General features: G+C 36.7%; 1 protein-coding gene across 2 annotated transcripts in view; it reads right to left on the bottom strand.

Annotated features, from left to right (window-relative positions):
• KCNN2 (potassium calcium-activated channel subfamily N member 2) overlaps window positions 1-6,252 on the bottom strand; it is a 146,648-nt gene that overhangs the window by 57,759 nt on the left and 82,637 nt on the right. The gene's annotated exons all lie outside the window — the stretch shown is intronic.

The following is a 6,252-nucleotide window of genomic DNA, read 5'->3' as shown; positions in this document are numbered from 1 at the left end:
TTCGTACTGCCATCACCTTTTATGTCCCTCTCTTGGGTATGTGTCCCTTTCTAACCTGCACAGAGCTTACTGGTGCACATCTCCCAGGTCCATGGTCTGAGGCTTCTGTACTCTGCCATTCATAAGCCCCAGCAGCACCTGCTAAGGCGTATGGTACAGACAGCAGGCGCTCAGACATTCACTGCATGAGGGCAGGAGCGGACAGCTGCACCCTGGGACAGAAGCAGGGGAGCCGCTTGTGTCTCTGAGGAAACTGAGATCGAGCTTGGTGAAGGGACTTGCCACAGTTTGGCCCACAAAGGTAAATTCCTGATAATTTACTCCCAAATGACCAGGCTACTTGCTGCATCAAAACTATTTTTCCTACTGAAATTCATTTTGTAAATGTCCCTGACATCCTAACTTAGGTGCATAGAACAGAGGTTACTCTTTTCTTATATTGACATTCTCTCTCTCTCTCTATATATATATATATACACATATGTGTGTGTGTGTGTGTGTGTGTGTGTATTTGTGTGTGTGTTGTGTGTATTTTTTTTTCATTATTTGATCTGCTGTAATAGTGATGCACTGGGGAGGGATGTTTGCCCCCACATTAAATAGCTCGAGATTGTGGTTTCTAAGTCACTTTTTTACTGTTTTCTTTATTCTGTTCCCATACAGTCAGGTTGTCACTAACTTTTGTTATTCTCACTCCAGTAGTTATTTTCCCTTTTTAATTTGCAGCTATTTGATAAATGGGATTCTGAGCTACACTAAAATAATGTCTAAAGAAAGGCAGAAAGTACTGAGCCTACCAATTATTTTTTTCTATGAATAAAGCAGATCAGTTTTAAAATCTGTATTTTTTGCTATTTATGGACAGATTCTTCCTCAATTGAATTCTGGGGAGACAGGCTATGGGGTAATATATCAAAATAGCAAGGTGAGGTAACTCAAGGTGAAGCAACTTGTATACTAAACTTTTGTTTTAATATATGGTTGTATTACTTATCTATATAGAAGACAAACTGTGTATTGCCATGGCAGAATATCTGTGCTAGCCTGCTGAATTAAAAAATACAGAATGATGTGATCATAAGAATGATCCAATTTTTATTTTGAAAACAAATTTTTTTCTGTATTGATACACAATTTGGAAGGATACCACTCTCATATTATCATGAGATTTTTCCTAGGAAAATAGTGGTTATTGTTAGGGAGTAGGGAAGGCTAACAGAGGATGTTTTTAGTTTAAATTTAGATACCTCTGGAGTTTTGATTTCTAATTTCTCATTGTTGTCTGAGAACATAGACTACACATCAACACTAATTCTATGAAATTTATTGAGACATATTTTATGGCATCACATATGCTCGATTACTGAACATCTATGCATGCTAGAAAAGAATGTGTCTTCAATTGATGGCTACAGAGTTCAATATATGTTTACTAGATTAACTGTGTTATTCAAATTATCTATAACCTTACTTTTTTGTTTGCATGACTCATTATATGCTATATTAATCAATAGTGAATGTGTTAATTTGCTCATTGTTTTTATATATTTTGTGGCTATATAATTACATATGCACAAACAAGTTTACAATTATTATATCATTCTGATGAATTGTCCCTTTACATTATTTAATGCTCTATTTTATTTCTAATAAAGTTTTTGCTTTTAAGACTTTTTATCTGATATTAACATAGCGACACCAAACGTCTTTCAATTAGTATTTGCCTATTATATCTTTTTCCAATCTTTCATTTTAAACCATTCATAGACTTATGCTTTAGAAGTATCTCTTGTAAACTTTATATAGGTAGAATTTAAAAGAAAATTAATATTACCATTTATTATGAACACCAGTATCTATGGGTTTGTTTTTATCATTTGCTTTTGAAATTTCTAATTGCCCTATTTGTTATATGCTCTCTCTATACCACACATTTTTCTATCCTCTATTTGCTTGGATGTTATGCATTCTATTTTTTATTACTTTACTGGTTATCCCTATAACTTTTAATAAGACATACTTCATTTTACACTTAAATTTCAATAACCCTCTTCCCTTGAGAGGTACATGGCCCTTAGAAGGCTTTAAATCGAATCACACCTACACCTCACGTTACCCAGCACTTCAGTTCAATCTTATCCACCCAAAGTATTCATTATTATTGTTTTGTACAATGTGGTGTTTGTCTACATTCACCCACATGGCTAACTTTTCTTTCCTCCCCATTCCTCTGGGAATTATAGGTAGAAGAGATCTTTTCTGGAATCTCATTCTTCTTTCTGAAGGAAATCCTTTAGAAGTCCTTTTTTTTTTTTTTTTTTTTTTTTTGAGACAGAGTCTCACTTTGTTGCCCAGGCTAGTGTGAGTGCCGTGGCGTCAGCCTAGCTCACAGCAACCTCAAACTCCTGGGCTCAAGCGATCCTTCTGCCTCAGCCTCCCGAGTAGCTGGGACTACAGGCATGCACCACCACGCCCGGCTAATTTTTTTGTATATATATTAGTTGGCCAATTAATTTGTTTCTATTTATAGTAGAGACGGGGTCTCGCTCTTGCTCAGGTTGGTTTCGAACTCCTGAACTCAAAGGATCCGCCCGCCTCGGCCTCCCAGAGAGCTAGGATTACAGGCGTGAGCCACCGCGCCCGGCCTAGAAGTCCTTTTAAAGGATCTGTTACTGGTTGGTAAATAATCTCACTTTTTAATTGTCTAATTAAATCCACGGTTTTATTTTGCCCTTGATTTTAAGTGAGATTTAGTTAAGCATAGAATTCTAGGTTGAGAGTTCACTTCCTTCAGCAGTTTAGAGATATGCCACTGTACTCCGGCTCCTGTTTTTTTTTTTTTTTTATGTTGGATGTCTACCTAAATAGGATCAGCAATTAGTGTGACAGGTTTTTCTTTCCTTTTTCTGACTCCTTCTAAGTTCACGTATCTACATGTAGATACATATTTGAAGTTTTGTGCATGGTATTCAATTTTTCTGAATTACTTACTCTCATGGTACTTTTATCCACATGCATCTTGCAGTTTTGGATGGTTGGGTGGGGAGGAAGGCTTATGTCTTACGTCAGAGAAAAACATCCCGCCTAACCTGGGTTAAGGTGTGTCACTCTAGAGAGATTTGTGTTTGCTTCTGCCATGTGATTCAGTGTGTTACCCACAAAGGATTTTAATGTTGATTTCTCAACTTGTATAGTACAAATTCAAAAGCATGCATGAGCAGGCCTTTGGTTACTTATTCTTCAGGGTAGACCACTCTCTACTCCTCACCAACTCCACTGAACACAAATACCACCCAGTCTGGGAGTCAGGTATGTTTTTTGTTTGTTTGTGTGGCTTCTTTCTGTGGTGGGAGATTTTACATTTAGTCTAGTCTTTCACTAAAGGTATATCCCCTTAGAGCAGCGTTCTTGAAACTTCTGTCAAGTCCCATTAGCAGACAGTGAAATCAACTTAGCACTGTGGTTCTCAACCTTGGCTGTGCATTAGAATCAACCAGGGAGCTTTTAAAACCTCGACTCCAGGCCACAACCTAAGATCATGTAATCAGAATCACTGAGGGTGGGACCCAGGCATATATATATCCTTGTAGCTCCCAGGTGACCTGATAACAGCCAAGATTGAGATTCACCACCATGACAAGCATTTTATAACAAAATAGTATGGAATACAATAGAACAAAGAGGACTGTCAATATTGATCCTTAGTAAGAACTGTGTACATTGCTATAAAATCTGCTATTCAGTGGTATGTGTGACTACACATGGTGTTGTCATATAAATTATATTCTTTACTGTGCTTGTCTCTTTGAAATAAGAACTTAAAAAAAGTTAATATGGTTACCAAGAGTAGAAGCTGTCTTCAGAGAAGCTGAAGCTTGAGTCAGCTTATTACCTGCATTCCTGCTCCCATGTATGTACACACACACACACACACACACACACACACAATTTTGACACATGGAAATTTCCCTTCTTCTCTTGGATGCTAATCTATGCATGTCCATTTTCTCCAGCTCCTCTTGGGGTTTTGTAAGAAGTTATCAAGATATCAAGTCTACCATATTGCTGAATATGTAATTCATTTCTTTATATACCGCAATTCTGTTTTCTTTCAATTTTATTTGAAAACATGCACCATGGTGTCTAAGTGAAATTTCCATTTAAAATGTGTTTTAATTACACTCTGTTGATATTAACATATTTTACAGTGACACCACAGAGAGTTATCCAGCGTGCCATTCCACGGTTGCATCACGGCTGTCACGTATATATGCAGAGAGAGATTTTTTAAGATCAGGGCTTTGCAGGCTTAGTTGTCCAGTTTATAAGAAGTTTCACGCAAGGAAATAAGAGAAAATAGCCAGAACTCAAAAAGAGACACCATAGCAGAATCTATTTTTGAACAAGCGCTAAGGTAAGATGGCTGGTGGGCATAGTGACAACATCTAGGCATGTCTGAAGCATGGTGACATTACCATTCCTGCCAACAGACGGGGACAGGAGGAGGCATCAGGGACTGTGTTTGTCGTTGTTGCTGTGGTTGGCATGGCTAAACCAGCCCCTGGGAACGTTAGGGCACCTCCCCAAAGATCTTCTTGATAAATATATATATTTTCTAATGTGAGTGAGATTAGAGAGTCTAGCTGTTAAGCCCTTTCACTAGCCTGTTCCCAGCACATCAAAAGATGCAACAGAAATATTTTTTCTAATTCTGCCATGTCCCATCTCTGGAATTCTACACTTTCCTCTATCTTAATCCTCCCAAATGCCAATGACCTGGCCAAAATTCCACCTAGTCACATGGAGTGACGGGAATTCATCCATAGGGCAGTTTATCCAAACCAGGCTGGTGCTAAGCATCTCATTATGTAAAAATTTCAGCCACCCTTTATGTCACTACTATGGCTCTCCTACATTTCAAACTGTAAATATAGTAAGTGTATTCCACTGGTATCATTATGTTCAGAAATGTCACACTCAGAGCACAACACTCAAATTTGGCAGATTGCTGGCAATCTGTTTTCCTTTTCCAAGGAAATAAACAGCGGCACAGTTGCTTTAGAAAGACTTAAAATGAGATGAAGGTGAAAGAAATCATTTTAACAGACTGACTGAGGTAAGGTAGGGTTTTGTCTTTTGTTTTGATTTAACTGGTCAAATCATTTAAATATGTTATTATGCTCCTAGGACAGGATGACAACACTCTGGAATAGATAAAAAGCAAGAAAAATATAATGAGAGAAAAAGCAATATTTAAGGGAAAAAAAAGAAAGTTTAAGAAATAAAAAAAAGAAAAGAAAAAAAAAACTACTGACTACTCAGAAAAAGTCCTACTACTCAAACATCACCCAGGCAAATGGAAATATCCCTGCTTCTCAATGTCTTCTTCCCCAGACACACAATTCGCTACCTTTCTAGCAGAAGGGAGATCCTCTTACGACAGGGAGTACTACAGAAATGTTGGTTCTTTAATTTCAAACTATAGTATATTATAGGACCACATGTATTTGGAAAAACTTTCAAGTTTAGCAGAAAGGACTTGAATTATGTAACACTTTCAGTAGCTCCCAAATCTGTAAATTTAACATTTTTTTTATTTTCCACTTTTAGCTCTTTCCATCTTTAATCTGAAAGAAGGTAACTGGTTTGAAGGAATAAACAGATTTTGCAGAATACTGTTTATTTAACTGTAACTCATGAACGTTTGCTACAAAAAGCAGCTACATTAAATTAGCTTTTTTCCCTACTGTTATTACTGTTTTACTGTTATTAGAGTGCAGTAGTATTATCACACTTAGAATTTCTAAAATTTCAGTAAGTCATGCCTATATTCATTTACATCCTCTTTCTCTCTCTCCCTTTCTCCCCATTACACCATTGTCCTTCTCCCTCTTTTTCTCTAGCAGATATGATTTTCAATTCCTAGACTGCTCCTCCATTGTTCTAGGAAGAAGTCCATTTAATTCTGTGTACCAAATTCACTATGCTTTAAATGATCTCTTGGAGAGACTCTCTATATATATCCAATTCTGCTGTTTTTGTGCCAATTTATCTTCGTGATAGCTTTCCTTAGATGAAAGATGTGCACTTAAAGCTCAACTTTTCTTAAAACATATGCATATGTACACATACACCCATTTTATAGATAAAAAAAGAACAAATAAAAATCTAAATCTGTGCTGTCCAATATGACAGCCACTAAATGGGAAAAAAAAAGTGTCACTTGCATTTAAGTATAATTAAATAAAATAA

Source organism: Microcebus murinus, chromosome 11 (assembly GCF_040939455.1).
Source record: "Microcebus murinus isolate Inina chromosome 11, M.murinus_Inina_mat1.0, whole genome shotgun sequence".
NCBI lineage: Eukaryota > Metazoa > Chordata > Mammalia > Primates > Cheirogaleidae > Microcebus > Microcebus murinus.
The sequence above is the reverse complement of the archived record's forward strand: the minus strand, read 5'-3'. Positions and strand labels throughout refer to the sequence as shown.